We start from the raw sequence: 20,178 nt of genomic DNA on the forward strand, positions 1-20,178 counted from the left end.
TAAATACTGCATATTTGCTTATGTCCAAACAAGGTAATGCTTACTGTATTAAGTACTGCTCTTCATTTTATTCTCTCTTGTTCTTCTTTGAATCTTAACATTCACTCGTTTCTTTAATTTAGGAGAAAAAGCCATTAAACATAGATACTTCCTGAAAGTGTGTGCTGCATGAAAGCTTTAATTAAATCTACAAGTAAAGCTTTAAAAGAACAAGAATCAAATTAATTGCAACAAGGACCATGCATTTATTTCTGTGACAGGCCCTTGCACATTAGAGAAAAGGCAATCTGTGTACCCTTATCTGAATTAGCAAACTCAATATCACTTTTCATTAGCATGGTAGGTCATTGCCATGCGTCTTCAGTGTGACACTGTTTACATGTTAATGACCTCACAAATAGAGTCTGTTCCAAATGGTTTGCAGTAGCAGAAAGTTGTAAATCCATGAAGTGGAATAAACTGTCCTCTGCTTTCTGCACCATTGCTTCTTGCAAGTTCCCCTCTAGACCAAGCTTCATAATTAGGCAACAGTATAATTAAGGCAAATTCAGTAAATGCAGACAGGGCAAAAGGATTTATGGCATATTATGGTTCTTACAGCATACCTGAAATAAATTAATTTCTAAGCATGACTATTAGCTGACTTTCCAGTGACAGGGAGTCTAAGAGTAGAAAGTGTTGTTCACAGGAAACACTCAGCTTGAGTTAGCTTGAGTCCATGATGATGTATTCAGTTTTACATGCTGACATAAGCGTGAAAAAAACTCTGAAAGGTTCAGTAGAACACACTGCTTTAGTTGTTTGGGGTGTGATTGCTTTGTATTAGATGAGATTTTTAAGATTATAAGTATATTTTTTCCCCCACTATATAGTGTAATGAAACCAGCATGCTCCCTAAAATCATATCCTTAAAGAAAATATCATATATTATATCTAGTAATTTGACTAGTCAGTGGAAAGCTTCACTGCATTAAAATCCTGGAATGATAAAGCCAACATCAAACCTCAGCATAACCACTTAAATTTGATTGCATAAAACAGCTAAAACAAGGCCTGTTCTGATAGCCTGCTGTGTGAATTCCTTTAAGTGCTGAATAGCCTCAGTTCCTGTTGACTCCAGCACCACTCAGAAATTGATCCTGTATTTGGATGTATTTGGATGTCTCAGCCCTGCCAGAAGACAAAGCCTGTTTTTCACTGGACAAGTGCAGCCTGTATCTACCTGGTGTTGCAAAGCTCTGTGGTTCTGCTGCAGCAACCTTGGGGGGTGCTTTGCAGACAGAGAGTGATGGCTTCTACTTTAGCTGCTCACCTAATATGCAAAGCAACTTTAATTATATGCTGTCCAACCCTCTCTGCTACATATTTTTCCACTTGCTGGTTCTGAGTGAAATACATATTTTCTACGTGCAGAGGTTACTAGTAAGTGTACAGTGCCCCTGGAAGCATTTATGGCTAATCTTGCCCTCAGCATGTGTAATGTAGCTAAGTACTAATTAAAGGTTAAAGAAAAGGGATCCATCTTTTCTGTGCCTGATTATTAGAGGGTTGTGTTCAGCATGGAATCAGGTGCAACATTCAACTGGACAGAATTGCTAGGGTGTAGCAAAACATAACTATATGAGACTAAAATTCAAGAGACTCCAGATTTTCTAGCAGCATGACAAAAGACCAATAAATCACTGTCTTGTGTTTTGTAATAAATTAGCTGGTTTACTGTGTTTCATATAAATATGTGATGCTGCAAGGCATACATGAGTAGAATGTAGATTTGATTTCATAGGGGACATTTATTTTGTCCTACATACTAACTTCTGGAAAGTATCCATGGCACAGTTGTAAATTTTTTCTATTAAATACAAAGAGAGATACAGTTCTGGTAAGGCAATAAAGTCACCATGAATATTATTGCTGTCTCTCATATCTAAATAATAGCTGATTAAAGCAAGTTTTGATGATTTGTAAATATTGCCATTACTACTGGCGTTCATTATAAGAGAAATGAACTGAAGAGTGATGGAGCTGTGGTGGCAGATATCAAACTTGGCTGTTCAGTGAAAGTCTGCCTTTGCCCTGCAATTTCCCCCCAATTTCCAGAGGTTTTGTAATTTTAATACTTCTGCAGAACCTTTCAGACCAGTATTCAGTCTGTAGTTTTGCAATTGTTTGAAGTTACCCTTCCAGAAATTCTGTTGTTCACTTCTTTCCAATAGGCTACTTCCTGACATAAAAATCTAATAGCAATTGATTTTATAAAAAGTTTCCAAATAGGTCATGGAAGGAGCAGAGGAGTCAAGAGGTCTGGTGTCTGCTACCAGTGCTGATGAAAGTTCTTTGGGTGTCGTATTCTCCACATTAATTACATTTTGATTGCTATTAACTTTGGCAAAGCAGTGGTATCAGAGTTATCAGAGGTCTGATAGAGAGGCGAAGTGCTTCATACTTCCTTTACCATCACTTGGGTTTTAGAAGATCTGGTCTTTGTGTTTCTAAACTGAGAATTTAGAGTTAGTACCTGAAAATCAGTGATGGAGACATCACCAGCTCAGTCAGGGTTACCAACACATGTTCTCTTAGGAGTAGCCCTTGCTAAAGCATCAGGGGAGGTGTAATGCGTTTTCCCCAACCCTAGCTGCTTTGACACTTCAGTGGCTGCAGAGCTGCCTTTTCCACAGTAGGAATAATCAGCATCTAAGATTTAGTGCTTGAACTCTTCAGCACTTGGATTACTCTATTGACAAAGGAAATTATCTTTATGTAAAGCCCAGATACTGCAATAGTAGATTCCTTTTGATAAATGTATGGAAACAGTAAAACAGCATAATGCACTAATTAACATCTCATAATTTCCAGAAATGTATGAACAAATTAGCTAAGCATACTATGCCACTTAAAGTTCAGTAATTTGCTATCTGGTTAGAAGACATCATATAGCCATAGGGTGAAAATAAGATGGAAAAGGTCATATGATTAAATTAGCTCCATTCAGACAGGCATTACTTTTTTTTTTTTTTTTTTTTTTGCTATGGGATCAGCATTAACTCAAGCAAATATGATTAAGTTAGTGACCCTTAGAAATGGAAATTAACCTCAATGATAAATGAAAGATTACTGTCCACTACAAGCACTCCAAGACACACTACTCTTGGTTAATCACATCTTTCACTTTCAGCTATGAACTCTGCATTTAACTGCCATTCTGATTATTTACAAAACAATGCACATCCTTAATACAGGATGCAAGTATTAAAACTTATTTTCCTTTTATTTTTGACCCACATTGTTTTTTAGCAACACAATAAATGCCTACTCTGGTTCTAGTGCTCATTCCATTTAATATCCTATCAGGTTTGTCAGTGTTTTCTTCTTCTGTGGTAAGCAGGTTCATCTGAGAAGTGTTGTTTTCCGTGTAATTTAATCTCATGTGTTTCCTATGATTACATTATTGCCTAGTGGGTTAAAAATATTGACAACAGGTTAAAATTTTGGTCATATGTTTCTCCCTTTTTAAAGTTGGGTTTATTTTCATTTTGTTGACTTTCTGGGGAGAATGGATTTTTCTTCTGCTGTGTCCTGCCAGAGTCTACTGAAATCTAGGCTTAATTTATAGGATATGATTTTCACAATATATCTCTTGTACTTGGTTACTCATGGAGAATCTAGACTTTATACTCACATCAGTTCTCTTTTTCAAAGGTTTTTTTTAATATGAGTGAGAAATTGCAGTAGTCCAAGAAGTTGTAATACACTGTGAAGAGTCACTTGATGTTATTTTGGTACTTGTGAATTTCCTTTGAAGGAAATGCTTTTCTGTCTTGCATCATCTGAGAGCCAAGAAAAGTGTATATATTGGAGTAGCTAACAAGGAACAAAACTCAGCAGGAAAGGTCACTGTCCTGGTTCATGACTGCTGAGGAGTCACCAAAAGTTTAGAGCTAAGTTGATCTGTCTTCATCTTCCCCATACCTCACTGCCATCCAGAGTACCTGTGATTAAGGATTTTACCATCGGACTTGATGATCTTAGAGGTCTTTCCCAGCCCTCACAATTCTGTGCTTTTCTGTAAATATTCATGTGACAAAGTGGCTCTCCATGCATATTTTAGCCATTTGTTATAATTTTACTAAGTTCTATGCACTTGGTTTCTCATTGGTGTTGAGTAATGTCTGTCACCCTGAAAAATTAAAGCCTTCTGATAATGTTTTCATAGTTTTAGTTACTTTCCCATGCAAGTCCTGTAAACATAAGTTGTTTATCACATTCCTTCTAAGAAACGTCTTTTGATGGACATTTCTCATGACCAGTGTGCTTGAGAAGGTGGTAACTTAATTATCCCTGGTCATTTTTGAGAATCAATAAATACTGGAGTCAGAGAATAAAGGCACTGTTTTTTCTGTTCTGACACTGAGAGGCGTTAGTGTGAATCATTTTGTGTCCTTTAGCAACAAATGTCCACATTGCAGACTTTACAGTGAACTCTGGCAAAGGAAAGACAGTGAAGGACTGTCTTTATTTGTTGATTGTTTTGCTGTTGGATGCTTATCAGAAATAAATCAAAACAGCTATTTTAAAAATCAGGCTAAACAGACTAGTTTGCATATTTAAGACAGTGGTGTAGTTAGCAAGGAAACAATAAATAGTTGAAGGGTTACTTAGAGTTTTTGCATTATGGAGTGATATCATCCCCTCAATTTTGAGTAATCCTTGAGAAATTGAATTGAGATACTAACTAAACCTGTCACATGCTAGTTTTTCAGTATCAACTAACAAAATATTAATGTCACAGTTTCTCCTGCTCTCTGCAGGCACTTGCTTTATTGAATTATGTCCTGCAATGATACTGTCATCTTCACAGAAAAAAAAAGTCTTTGCTTTCCTTATCTGTCCAAGGTCAGTAAGAAGGAGAATGCTAGTTTGTGTCATGTGCATGCAAGTCAGGAATGAAATGTTAAAGAGAGGTTGAATAGACCAGCAAATGGCCTAGAAGTTCCAATGCAGTTAGTTTGCCCTTGCTTTAGCTAGTGAGAGTGATTTGACAGCTGTACTTTGTACTTTTTTCCTTTTGGAGCATGTGATCATGCTTTGATAGCAGCCCTTAATCTATTATTAATGTAGTTGTATGTAGATCAAAACTGAAGAACCTTGGTCATGTCAGAAAGTAATGCAAGTCTATTTTTATATCATTTGAGGGTGTATCAGAAGCAAAGGAAGTGAAGTGCCAGAGTACTGACATCAGGTATTTCATACCTCTGTCCCTCTATTCAAGCTGTAATCTGAAGCTCTGTAAGTGTGTGTGTACATGTGCTCTGCATAATAAACTTCATCAGGTTTTTGTCCCAATACCTAGTAAATAAGTGCCTCCTTGGAGCCTTTCTTTTCTTGGAGTTTGTTGATTTTGAGCTGTGGATTTTTATCAAGCTTTGAAGAAGGGACTTGGAGACATTTTTTGGATGAATTCTTACTAACATCTAGTTGCCAACGTTTTGATGATAATCCACGTATACCAGCTTTCAAAATTAAGGGGGCTGATATAGTCCTGTGTTTTTCTCTAATAAGATCATTATTACAGAATATTGCAGAAGTAATGCAGTATGAGTGATGTTCACTCTCTCATCCTGAAGTGGGCTTTTCATAGGCTTAAGATGATGTAACAAGCTATATAAAACTTGACTGCAGAAGCGCTCATGGCCTGCTATGACCTCATCTCCTCATCTTCAAACAGGCTTTAGTCTACTAAACTACTGTATTAGTCAGTATCTCTGCATGGATGATCTTTAAAAAGTGAGCAGTTCAGCTCTCCACCTGGCTGTCTTGTAGCTCAAGTAAACTTTTTGAGAAGAAAATTTGGAAGCTGATGCTAGGGTGCCTCATGGTGTTTCACTCTGCTTGTAACAAGTCTCAAGATGTGAGGCAATTACAGCTCCACATCTTTACTACAGGAGACAACTGAAGCAGCACAAGGACACCAGAAAGTAAGACATGAGACAAATGACTGTGAACCAGTAACAGCCAATGGGCTGTGCCATCCCACTCACATTCTGATGCTTTCCTGCAGGACCAGTGCATCCTTGGCCACTAAGTCTTTCTTGCAGGAGCACCTCTGCAAGACAGATGGATACCATATGCTCTAGTTTTTGGAGTATGCTGGTTAATTTGAATCCCAAACCCTCTGGACTTTGGGATCATCTTTGTCAGTTTCACCTGAGAGCCAGAATGAAGTCAGGGTATGCACCCAGGCTAGTGGGACTAATGAGGAATCCTGATTTCCTCAGTTTAGCCTTAAGCTGGGACACAGCTGTATGCTTCATCAAGGAACAAATGTGCCCCCAAAAGGAATAGCTAAGGAAATGTCCCAGGAGGCAAAACAGTGAAAGAAAATATCCGTGAGACAGAGGTAGCACTTCCAGTAGAAAGGAAAGCACTGAAAATCCTCCTCTGACAGTGCCTCAGCTGCTGACAAATTTCTCTTAAAGCCTAACATCCACACGTACCCATTCAACCAGAAAAATAATTAGCTGGTACCACATGGACTGTAATTTTTGGTGATACAGAAGCAGAGGTACTCTGTGGGAGGAGAAATAACTGTGATCCTTCTCCTCTCTGGAGTCAATATCCACACACCTTGTCACAATCTTGTGCCAGACAGTCATCCTTCTAGTATTGCTGGAGAGGAGATGGGTACGGCAGGAACGTGAGACCTGTCACCTGTTGTGGCTTGCTGTAATAATGAAACTCGCCCTTTTTCCATATAAGGCATAAAAAGCTTTGAAGGAGGTGGCAGGGGTCCACAGAAGCTTCAGGATGGCTCAGATTTGAAGTTGCAGCTCTTGGTGGTTAAGTCTGTAACATAATGCAACAAGACATTCTGTTACTAAATTCTGTCTTTGCAAATCTAAGGCAACAGGACTGTGTTATGTTTCCTTCATCGTCTATCAGCTCCACTACAAGACAGTGTCATATCTTTTATTACTAGTACTGGAAAATTCCTACAGTAGCTAATTTACCAGTGAAATATAGACATTTAAACATGTCAGCTGCATTTTTTTTTTCTTATATGCTGGTTGGAGTTTATATACAGATGGCATTTTTATGCTTATATCTAATAGCTATTAAATTTTCCTATGCCTTATTTCTTTTGAATGTCTCTTTACCAAGCCAGTCAGCTTTTCATCTCTGAAGCTAAAAATAAATGTTTATACAGAAATCAGAAGAGATTGAAATTACGGGTTGATTCACAAACAGAAAAAAAGAAATTACACAGCTTTCATTAATTATTCCATGGATACTTTTGTTTGTGGGAGTGGTGCATTGAGCATCTGTTTTTTTCAATCCTGAAGAAAGTTAAGTAGCTGAAAACATGAGATTAGAGTGAAACAAGCCAAAGTTGCACATTGCATTTAGTCATAGGAAATATCACTTCTTGTATTACACTGAAAGAGGGATTGCATATCCACAGCTGGAATTTTTTCTACCCTTTATTGTAGCAGAAGCAGCTGCCATTTTTCTATTCCATAGCATTAAACCAACCCATAATTTTGCAGCAAATTCTGCCAGAAATGTGCATGTGAATACTGATACTCTGTACTGAACCAGGCCTCAAAATCTTTTTTCATTCTTGGCAACATGTGGAATGTTAAAGGAAATGGCATTTTCACATCAACATGGAAAAACAATGGTAAAAAACGATAATCTTGTGGCATTTTCTGGTGTTAAATGAGTTTACAAGGAGCAAGAAGGAAGAGTAGTTCCCAATAAAATGACACTGTAGCCATAAGAAAAGGAAAGAACACTGTATTTTGGGCCTTTCAGTGGCCCTTGTGTTGAAGATAACGTTAATTTTCAGAAAATTAATTTTTCTTACCTTTACTTGGTTACATGCAATAACAAGGTTAAAAGTGCAATAGATTAATGGGCTTCCAGAAGTAGAGTTGATGCAGCAGTATAGAAGGCTGCATTTCAGGAAGAAATTTCATGAAAGATTTTTAAAAGAGTGATGTCTCACAAAGAACATGATAAGCTAATCCTGTATCTTGGTCTGTTTTTCACACACAACAACAACAAAAAAAAAAACAAACAAACAAACAAACAAAAAAAAAACTTTAGCTGAATGTGTCCCTCAGCCATCAGATAATCTTTTTCATGTGTGTGTGGCTTGTACATATTGCACTTTATTTATTCAATGCTCAACCTTCATCCAAATATAAGAGCATCTAGGACAGAGAACTCTTGACTATCAGTACTGTACCTCGCTTACTTGTGAAGGTTCTTCCCTTCTGCTCCATTCAGATAGATGCAGAGCTCTTCCAGGCACCTAATGATTGCTCTCACATAAGCAATTATACCAAACAGATCTAAGATAAATCAGAACTGCAGACAAACCTCGCATTCAGGCAGGTATGTAGGCAGGCATTTGGTAGGTTACTTCTAGCAAAGAAATATACCATCTTTCTGAAGAGACCTGGTAAACTGCAGAAAAGCTAAATCCATGAACAGAATGTCAGTTCTGTAGTACCTGTTTGTTTTGACACAACTGTTTTTCTCTCCATAACTGTCAGCAACTTCATGTTCACCTGATACTTACTCATTACACAGTTGGCAGTTAACAGGCAATTTCTAAAGTCAGGTGGCTGTATCTTATCTTTCAGCTGGACTTAGCCCTCAATTTTTGTCCTTTCTGTTTGCTAAACCCCTCACTTTGGAGACATTCACAACACTTGGTGATACGGCAAAGCTGCAGTGTGTTTTCACAGAGATTATTTTTCTGTTGCTTGGAAAACAGCTAATTATTTGAAGATCAGTTGTGTAAATGGTATTTTCACATCAAATATGTTCATATTTTTTATGCCAGCCAAGTAGAAACCAAATTTTTAATAATGGAGTTGAATGTTAGCAGATGAACATCAAAAAAAAAGAGAAATCCGAAACAAATCAATTTATGATGTTTCATAAACTTAGGTAATGCCACAATTAGCACCTGTCCTATTAGCAAGTAAGCAAGCAAAAGCAGAATGCTTTCTGTCTGTTCTGTTATGAACTACAAGGACACAATATGATGGAAACAATATACACCAACTGCTTTGTGAACAGGAATACCTTGACTTCTCTGAAGTAGCAATGGTTATTTAGTAGGCCTTGTTTCTTTGCTGTGATTGCAGCAGAGGAATTGTTTCTTGTCTACTCAGCCTAAAAATGGCACAGGCATTTGTTTGTAGTTAACAGATGATGTGAATTTTTTTTTCTGAGTTTTTTGATCCCCTGTGTCTGAGGTACCAGCTATGTACAAATTTCTACCATCTATTCAGACCTCTAGAGAGAAGCAGTGAAACTCATGATTGGCCTTTTTATAATTCTTTGTTTACTTGTAGCCATTTCTTTGATAAGTTTGGGCTATTCTGGACATTAGAAGTATCAGTAGGTAAGCAGATACAGGCTTACAGAATAATTTAAGTTGGAAGGAACCTTGTGAGGACAGCTGGTCTGATGACACTTATCCCCACATCACATCATCATATGGAAATCTTTGGGTCCATTCTAGCAGAATGTCCTGTTATATTCAGAAATGCATTTGATAGAGCAATCGCAGGTGTTTGGAATCTGGCATAGTAAATCATCCTGACAAAAAGTAGGAGCAGCTGTGATATGTATTTTGTAAGCAGAACATCTTAAGATACTTAGAAATAAAGTAGGAAATAACCTCAGCAACTTTTTGTCCTTCAGAATGAAAAGAATTTAAAAAAAAAAAAAAATAAGCTTATCCTTCATGAACAGTACCTTTAACCTTTACTGCCTCTCTTTTTTTTATTGGATGATGAGGCTGTGTCATCAGTTCACAGCTGAGTTACGTGGAGCTTCTTCACTGAATGAAATGTGAAAAATCTTATCAGTTGTGTTGCAGTTATTCAGCAAGTCCTCTGTATGTGTTCAAGGAAACTTTTGTAAAAGTGTGCTGTAAAGAACATCTTTTCATCCCCATGGTTCTGGACCGGATGTATCCTGAGGTCTCCTCCAGAATGAGCCATGCTGGCAACATTTGAAGGAGCATGTACTATGGGGCTCCAGACCCAGATCTTTTCATCTTCTCTTTCCATGAAACTTGGTTTCATGAAGAGTGAAAGGAATTCTACTGCTTCAATTCAGTACAGTTTTTCAAGATAGGCACAAGAAGACAAGATCCTAAAATTGTTTCCAAGCCTTCTCTTTCACCTGTAGTTGTTATCAGTTCTGGATGGAAGAGCATCATAGGTACTCTGTGGTCATCTAGTGCCAAACTGGAGTAAGGACAAGACAAAATTTCTGTGCTCGAAATTGTGTCAGACTCTCTGACACTAGCAAATCTGTCTCATGGCTGGTTTGGCTGCCTGAAGGTTTCTCTAAACACTGAGCATGATTGTTCCCTGTGCAGTAAGTCCATTGCATCACTGCTGAGATGTGCATACAGAGCAGGTGGTGTGTTTGTCATGTTCACTGTCAGATGAATATTGTTGGGCGGATCTTGGGGCTTTTGGTGGCTGTGGACCTGGAAACTCTCAGGTGGGTCTATGTTCCAAGGCAGGCTGAATGTCAGCTTTTCAGTGACCCACTCCCAAAGCAGTTATGTTGTGCACAGAGGCTCTTTAATCCAAAAAACAGTGAAGAAAAATGAGTGATAATCACCTTAGAGCAAGAAAGAGTTACTGTATCTTTGCACTGAGGTGTATTGAGAATATTATATCAAGATTGTATCGAGCATGATCTAAGATCCGAGGCTCATACATTCTGTTCCTTCTCAGCCTTTGATTTGATAGTTACCCATCTGTTCAGTATCTCACTAATCCACAGTAAAGTTGGAAAGTATTATTAGGCAGTACCAATCTTACAGACAATGTGAGAAATCACAGGACTCAACCATGAAATTCAGGATGTCATCAGTGTTTGTTTAATTTAGAATGTAACGACCATTTAAATAGCACATGTATATATTGGTAAGCTTTCCTTCAGTGATCAACAACATATCATCATGTGTTCATGGTAAATGTTAAATCCCAAATGCCTTGAATAATTCCTTGTAGATAGATTCTCTTTTTTAATCGTTGTAATCATAGGCTTAATTTGAAACTGGAGATAGAATTCTGAAGCAGCCATTTGTGGCAATTTGAAATAATATGATCACATTATTTCTTGTTGAGCCTGGAGGTGCTACTGGCCATTGCTCTGAAATCTTTGTTTTTATTTGAAGAAGAAAATTACACTCAGAGGTCCTCCAGGGCATACTTTACTCAGCATTGGTTGTTGATATGCTCATAAATGTGTAATCTACATTGTGATCTAGTAATATGTTAATGCCGAGTTCACAAGATTAATTGAGCCACATGCTGTCTTGTGGTTCTGCTAATAGGTTTTGAGTAGCATCAGCATTTTCATGCTTTTAATTTGCAAATGACCCTTGCATGGCAGTGCATTATGTAAGCAGACATGTCACAAAATGTTTTCAGGGTCCATCATCCCGACTGTGCTGCAGATTTCCTGCATCTTGACCTGCCTCTGCAGTTTGCCCCCAGTTGCTATAAACCTATTAAAGACCAACATTCACTGACCTTTAAAAACTGCCCTATTTAAAATAAAATACATATCTCAAGCAACTTTTAAAATAAATCCTCTTTTAAGGGATATTTTTGACCATCTCTTAATTATACATATGAGAAACCATTTTCCATTTTATATCTGAATCCCCAGACTTCATAATCGAGCACCTGATATTTTCTTCAACATTAAATTGCAGGATCTGAAAAAAATAGCTGCTTGCTCCTGCAGTTGGTGTGAAGAGGTGGGGAAAAAAAAAAAAAAAGAAGAAAATTATAAATTAAAAAACCTAGATACCTTGTGTACATATTAACTATGTAAAATATGAACTGTGTAATTTTATTGGGGGGAAAAAAGGCTTCACAGGAGAAAATGCATTTTATTTGTTAATTGGATTTTTTTTTAATCAGAAAATCCAATTCAACATCATAAATTTATCCCAAAATACTTCAAGACAGACATACGAGAACCTCATTAGAATGTTTCTATTAAAGACAAAATAAAACTGCAAATGCCAGAGTCACTAGTATACTCCAACTGCTTTGTGATGCTTTGGAGATTCAAACTAGCCATTAACTGGACTTAACTACCCAGTTAAGTCAATTTTATGTTAGTTTTCCACTGTGAAAGCAGAAAAATACATCCAAATGTATTGATCCAACTGTTCTGAATGAGGTATCTTAGAAGTAAAGCCTTTACAACCAGCCTTAGCTGAGATTATCTTTGTCCACTGCACAGGCAATGGAAATAAAATTCTGTTCTGTTTCTAAGATACTCTCATTCTGCTTCTGGAGGAGTAAGGGAACTTTTTCCTTGATTCCTGTGAAAAAATAGCCAGCTTAGTCATGGAAGGCCTTAATCACATCTTTGTATGCATCCCAAATCTGCTTTAGCCCTTTAATACAGGCACAAAACTCTGGAAGTAGGACCAAACACCAAAGCTTCAGCTTAGGAAGCACATTCCTGTGCTTCATTCTGTTCACTTACAGCTGGATTCCATTTTGGGTTTCCTTTTTACAGTATCACTAAATCACCAAACTCCCTTCACACTCTATCTCAGGCAGCAGAGGGTGGGTAACGCTCAGTAAAAAGTCAGTGGTGATTGTAAATACGCAATTCTTAGCCTATCATGCACTTAATGAGGGAGGGAGGCTTGTTGGTTTTTTTGTAAATTAATGATACACAGATCATATTCTCGTATGATACAGTATGATCCATTCTCAGAATAGAGATTCCCTTACCTTTCGTGCGAGGTTTTTGTGAGATGCAGGGGTTCATAACATGTCCCTTGATGTACCACATTAAATTACATCCTTATGCAGCAAACTGAACTGAATTTGACCCTTAGGTGTGATCAGCATTGCTTAACTCAGACCTTGTTTATGTTTGCTACTGTCTTTGGCACTCACATCTGTCTAAAGATCAGACATGTTTCTGCTGAAATCTGTCATGGAGGGTTGTACTCCCTAACTTCTTACTGCAAGTCTTCTGTTTGGAATAAATCAGACAAGGCAAGTACAGGGTGAAACAGGTAGCATCTGCCCTTGCTTTGTAAAGCTACTCCACCTAACCAGGATGGGCAGCTCCATTTAACTCAAATACTCTTCATTTAGGTTCTTTTAATTTAACCTGGTTGAAAAAATAGTTGACAATGAGTGAAAGCTAAGTCACAAGCTGAAGGTTTAGTATGTTATCTATGATCTAGCTGCTTTCTACTGTTACTGACTGCCTCTTTATTAGTTAGGTACTGTCAAGTTTTGGCCCATCTCGGGTGGATTTTTCTTGATTTATCAAGAAAATAACTTGTATTAGTGTAGAAACTGTTGAAATGTACCAATTTTGCATGGTTATTTAATAGCCAAATACTGGTTCCCTCTGAATTCCAACAGATGAATATACAATCTATCCTGCCACAAAAATTTTGTGTACAGAAAAATTGCACATTCCATCTTGATATGGGATATCTCTACTTAGCCAAGTTGTATAAATCTGTAAAAAACCATGTGCACAATGTAATGCATGAAAATTTTGCTCCTGCTACTCTGATTATCACAGCACATAAATTTCTAAGAATGTAGGATCTTCAGACTTGAAGGCTCATCAAATCTAATCGCTTTCTCCATAATAATGTCATAAAATTGCTTCCATAAATTTATATGTACTGGGAAGCTTCCTCTGCTCTGAAGTTTGGTCCATACATTGACCACTTTTGGTCCATATTTGACTACTGCCAGCTCATACACTTTACAGGAAATGGTTTTCTTCATGGCAGCATGGACCTCTAATTTATATGGTTCTTATTATCTCCAAGTTATTAGTTGACAGAGACATAAAGTTCTTCCTAGCTATAGGTGGTCTTCATGTGACTGTGCTGCCATATCTGTATGTGTCCCAGGTAGAACTCATTTCCTCACATAAGCTTTCTGAAAATTCTCCTCTGTTAAATAAGGTCTCTGCTCTACATAAAACAAAACCCCTTCGTTGTATCTAATCCAGTTTGAGGGAGTTTCGGAATTACTTTTTTTCCATCTGAAAAAGTCCAGATAAGCTATTGCCAGTGCCTTGTACCCTGACAATTCTGACATTAATACTTCTTTGTCTCTGGAAATGTCTGTCCTGTTACAGCCAGGAATTGAATTTCCTTCTTTGAAGCATCATATTGATGGATTATAATAATCTGATGATAAATAATATACCAAGGTCTTTTACTTCTTTGTTAAATGTGCTCTCAGCTATTACCAGAAATTCTTGATACTAGAAGTGTGTAACTTTGTATTAAATTATATGACTTGGAATAGGAAGGATTACTTTCAAATTGTATCCCAAGGCCGCGTTAAAATTCCTGCTTTAGTTAAAATCTTTCCTGCATGTCCTGGGACAATTCAGACTTTCTGTGTCTCTCTGGAATACAGCAGTATGATATTTTACATCAGAGCACTAGCACTGATGTAAAATCAGTAAAAACTCAGGCATATGGATGATTGAAACAAAATCAGCACAATTAGTGTTCTCCAAAAATAATTTCTTTTAGCTGTGAATTAAAGTTATTACCATAAGGTTCCATTATTACATAACTCACCAAGCAAATCATCAAAGATGTGAGTATAATCATTTGAGCCATACAACATAATACCTGTTCTGAATGCATGATTTATCTTCTTTATGCTGTTTCTTCCTGGTCTCCATGCTGAAAAGAATTTCTTGAACAAAGGCTATGTTTATATCTTATGATCATGGTTAACATGGGGATAAATGCCTGTAGGAAGATTGACTGCCATGAATAAAGGTATGGAAATTACCATATAAATAAAGTAAAATAAAGAAAATAAATTTTAAAATAGAAATTACCCCTGCATGGTGGAAGCAAAACTCAAAGCCCCAAGCTGGAGGAAGCAAATGATGCACCTTCTCAAATTCCAAAAGAAGTGTCAGATGAAATGACAGGTCCACTAGCAACAGCTTTTAACAGAGTTATTGAGTCACACTGGTTTTGTGTGACTGGAAAATATTGAATGCAGCGCCTGTCTTCAAGAAAAAAAAAACACATGGGCTTTTACTTGATCTAACTGTTGTCTTAGGTCATCCTACTTTTATTCAAGACTTTAGAATTATTTTTTTTAATAAAATTATTTGGAAACGAGATTAAAGATAAATCATATGAAAGTAGATTTTCCGAGGTAGGTCATGCTAAATCAATAGGATATTTTTGTGTAGTACTATAAATGATCTTCTACACAGCAGGAATGTAGTTGGTCAGTCTGTCTGGAATTCAGAAAGGCAAGAGGTGCAGTACCATTTGGACGTGTATGTCTTAAACTGGGCAGGATGGCAATTATTACAGATGGAAGCACCAAAAGCGATCAAAGGAGAGATGGCAATGCTTAGTTATATTAGTGGCAAAACCCTTTTTTTGACATAGAAGCTTCTTAAGTATCGCTGTAAAGACTGATCTGCCATTATTCGTCGTGTCACAGGAAAACCCAGAAGTGTGCTAATGAAGTTTACTGATGGGTAAGCAAGCATTATAAATACCCTGGAGGACAGGGAAATGAAGATGAGCTGGGCACAAAAGTACAGGGGAGAAGATGTTGGAATTTAACAGTAGGAAGAGGCAATCTCATAGAGAATGCCTTTTAGCATCCACAGTGCATAGTAATTGCTGTCCAGGAGACCAAGAGGTGGCATGGCATGCTGGTGACAGTGCTCTTCTTTGAGGTTATAATGAGGTTCTTGGAGGTTATAATGGACTGTTCATGCAGTCCTGCTTCTTTACTCAGACATGAAGGTTTTCATGAAGTGATGAGGAGAAGGCATAGCTGGTTCATTGAAGAAAGTTGCACTGATTCCATCTTTGTTAATATAGCTGACATGCAGTTTTCCTCCAGTCTCCTGTTTCTCCTGGCTGTACATACAGCCTTGTGCTAATCAAAACCTAAGTTAAAGGTAACTATTTTGACAGCAGAAAATAATCGTGGATCTCTGTGTGCTTTGCAGTATTTAGATCACTCCTTTGAACTCCTTGGAATCATTACAACACAATTCAAACAAGAATAGAATAGAATAAATCGCTGAGTGTACAGTATATGTGTTCTGAGAACATGTTGTGTGATCGAAATATCTTTGCATTAAAACAGCAGAGGTTTTCACTAGCATTTTTGATGTGATAAATAAGCAATTAATGAAATATTGCAAATTATATAGAGCATCCCTTTAATAGCTCCAATGTTCTCCAATGTTTAGCTCCTTGCAGACTATTCAAAATTATGCTTTCAAGACCAATCTTCTTTATATACATAGGAGTGATTTATTGTTTCTTGGCTTATGTCTATGAATTCATTCTTAGTAAACATACTGTCATGAAAATGGCAGAAAAAAGACATGGAGGAATTCTAGTGGCTGGTATTGAAGTTGAAAGTGTCCTCCTTAGATTATTTTTCAATCATCTCCTTAGAATAGAGGCACTCTTCCAAGATAGAAGAAAAGGAGGGAGGAATCTGAAACATCTTCAAACAGTCTCTCTACTTACTTAAACTGCCATTGCTATTTTTGTAGGAACAGAACACAGTCAAATGCTATCACTGTATTGTGGATGCTAATAGAGACAACAGTGAAGTCATTTCCTTTGCTTTAGTGTCAGTTCATATTTATTGTAGATACACAGATTACAGTCTTAATTATCGCTTTTTTTCCTGCCCCTCAGGGGTGTGTATGTGAATAATTGTTGTCATTAGTACCCGCTTCTTCCTGTTCTTCCCCTAGGTTTATCAATAGCTCTCTACCTAAATGTGACATTTTTTGATTGGTAGTCACTTACTACACTTTAGGATATGTTTTATCCCTTCTTTGTGTATGCTGAATAGCATGGTAGGGTGAATTGAATCTTGACATTTTGAAGTGAAATAGGCTTGTTTTCTTTTCAAATCCCTGAAGCTGTTTAGTGAAATGCTGCAGTCTAGGCTTTCTTTTATTGATATATAAATAGAAAGAAGATTAGTTTTGAAAGCACAATGGCTGCTTACAGACTACAAAATAGTGGAAAAAATGGACGAGCATACCTTGCTTCAGTAACAGTTTTCTGGGGTGGGGGTTGTGTAGAGGAGGGTGGGAAAGATTCAGAGATGAAAGGAGATGGCTCTCAGCCTGGTACCTGCATCAGTGAAGTGTGATGAATGGAAGGTGTGGTAAGAAAGGTCAGTCTTTGCAGTTCATTTAAAACTTACCTGAATTGTATTTGCATCTGATTCAGAAGAGTGATTGGATTGGAAGTTCCATATCTATACATCATCTTCAGCCTATTATTCCATGTATGCTGATTTATTCTTTTCAACTTTCTTTCATCCTAAGTTACTTTTATTCCTTTGAATTCCCTTAGTTCTTTGTGATCTGTGATGCTCAGGTCTAGTAATGGAGATAGCTACAGTACTCAAAAAGATTATATGAAAACTTCAAAAGATATCTAATTTCTGAGGTTGCTTGTACCTGTACTGCTTGTAACTTTACTGCTGCTTTTATGGAGTAGTTTCTCTGCTATTATTGACCCAAATACTGCCAAGTTAAATACTTCAGAGTTTTTTGAATTTACTTGTCAATTAGAAAAGTATTCTAGCCAAAAAGAAAAATCATAGAATTGCAAAATGGCTTGGATTGGAAGGGACCTTTAAAATCATCTTATTCTAACCCTCCTGCCACAGGCAGGGACACCTTCCAGTAGACCAGAGCCCCATTCAGCCTGACCTTAAACACTGCCAGGGATGGGCCATCCACATCTTCTCCAGGCAACATATTTCAGTGCTTCACCTTCCTTAGGTGATGAAATCCTTCCAGACATCTAATCTGTATCTGTCGTCTTTCCTTTTGAAGCCATTACCCCTTTTCCTATCACTACAACTCTCTGTACCCCCCCTATCTACTGGAAGGCTGCAGTGAGGTCTCCCTGGAGCCTCTTCTCCAGTCCAAACAGCCCCAGCTTTCTCAGCCTGTCTTCACAGGACAGCTGCTCCAGCCCTCTCATCATCTTTGTGGCCCTCCTCTGGATTCACTTTACAGCTCCTTCTTATGCTGGGGACCCCAAATGGTGCTCTGTCGCTGGGTTATGTGACTTCAAGTCTCATGACTTGCCCTGTGGAATGTAGTGATTATTTTAAAATGCTGAGTGTTGCTGCATTCACAGCACTGAGATGCAGCATCCATTAAAGACTGAAATCTGGCAGGAACCTCGCACACCAAACCATCACAGTTGTATTCATTTGTCAAGGAAATACATTTTGGTGCTATCTGAAACAGTCAAAATTAATTTTTTCAGCACAACAGTTCTATACTGTTCAATTAGCTTTATCATCCTAATGATTCATCCATCACAGACACACAAACATTCCCACAGTGTATACACAGCCTAAACACAGCATGCATGAGTAGGACTTAACTGGCAAGAGCTTTTTGCAAATTTTCCAGCTTTCAACTAGCTGCCAAGTATTTTAGAAAACTACAGAGTCCCAGGAACTTTAGAAACACCTAGAGGTAAAAGAGAAATGTGTTTACACTACAAGAAGCCTCTGAGAAACTTTATCTGTGTCACTCTCTACCACAAATTTGTGGCCAATCCAACCAGCACAGCTTCAGTTCACACCCTTCTTAGGCTAAAGCAGTGAACTGATAGGCAATACAATTCCACCTTCACAGCAAATCAGGAAGCTTTTATTTTGTTTATATTTGTACTGACACAAATCACCTCTGAAGGTGTTAAAATAATACCATGGCTGTGATTGTGCCATTCTTTGGGGATGCAACCAGTTAAATCATAGTTTCCAAAATGTCTGAACAATAAATCAGTGGTTTTGACTTACCTATTACAGTGATAGCTGCCTAAATTAGCCTTTCTGGAATGTAAAACATTTCCTTCAGAGCTTTTTGTGCATTTCTCAGCAAGACTTTGGGTTTGTAAATCACATGTTCTAAAAGGAATCTGAGAGAGCATAGAAAATTTTGTTTGATTCCTAAATGCTTGTAAAAGAATTGATAAGTGGGATGAATTAATAATTTAGTATTGTAAGAGAAGTTCAAGAACCTATAGCTATTACAACATCAAATTTTCTCATAAAGGATTTGACTCCTAAGACATGTCAAGCATTTATACACATAGGTCCCACTCACATAGTTAGTTACCAATTCAAGATTTTCACTCATTAGCCCCAAATGTCAATGGCAGGGCAGATTAAAAAAATTTAATAAACTTTTGTGAAGGAAAACAAAAATCAGCAATGTCCTAGATAGAGCACATTTAAGTTCATGGAATAAATTAGATCAGTGGGAAAGGTTTTAAAAAGAAGCCACAAGCATAATCAAATTAAACATATAATGGTAAAGTCAGTTAACTGTTTCTTTGCATATAATGTGAGTTTGTAGTTGGAAAAGGTTGTTTTAGAGGTTATATAACATAAATATAGAAAGTCTTGTTATCATTTATTGCTCAGTACTCTTAGTCTGGTAATGCAGAAAGATATATGTACACTGATCTGTATTATACATACGTATGAAAATAATTTGACAGATCAGAAAAAAAGACATTTTTAGCTGTGATCTAGACTGCCAAAAATACCTCTGTTTATTCAGTTAGCTTTCATATGTAATTGCCTACCTAGTCATCTATGGACATAATGTTGGCATACTCTGTGTAATATGATAGAGTCTCATTTTAGGTGTATAATGAACTTCAATTTCCTAAGTGGAGCTTATATTAGGTGACATTTTCCATGTTGAGAAAATTGCATTTCTTTGAGAAGAAGCTTTAAGGCAAAAGATTAGAAATCTAAGTTAGTTCTGTCAGTTTTAGCAAAACATTTGCAATGGCTCACAGTTAGAAAGGAAGCTGAATGTTTCCATGGTATATTCCCCCAGACTAGGCTGAAAAGACATTATCAGTAAGAATTCTGTAATTTCTTGAACTCCCGTGAATTCTATCAATTATACCTCAGAAGACTGGCACAGGTAGAGTCAAGAGCTTATTGAAAGACACAGGAAATAAGACATGCTTTTGTTGTGCTGTTTAGGCAAAAAACAAATCCCAGAAATTTGTGTTAATTTGAATCCACTAGACTGTTCTTTATAAATTTCATCTCAGCA

At 37.2% G+C, this 20,178-nt stretch overlaps 1 protein-coding gene and 1 long non-coding RNA gene across 24 annotated transcripts in view; one reads left to right on the top strand and one right to left on the bottom strand.

Moving 5' to 3' along the window:
- PTPRM (protein tyrosine phosphatase receptor type M) overlaps positions 1-20,178 on the top strand; it is a 440,472-nt gene that overhangs the window by 303,417 nt on the left and 116,877 nt on the right. The window lies entirely within an intron of this gene.
- Positions 4,496-8,097, bottom strand: LOC147655500 (uncharacterized). The gene is made up of 2 exons (XR_015287876.1): positions 6,120-8,097; positions 4,496-6,049 (listed from the first exon to the last, which is right to left on the bottom strand). It is a non-coding gene; the product is annotated as an uncharacterized LOC147655500 (long non-coding RNA).

The sequence above is a fragment of the Cyanistes caeruleus genome, chromosome 1 (genome assembly GCF_971803275.1).
Source record: "Cyanistes caeruleus chromosome 1, bCyaCae1.hap1.1, whole genome shotgun sequence".
In the NCBI taxonomy this organism is placed as follows: domain Eukaryota; kingdom Metazoa; phylum Chordata; class Aves; order Passeriformes; family Paridae; genus Cyanistes; species Cyanistes caeruleus.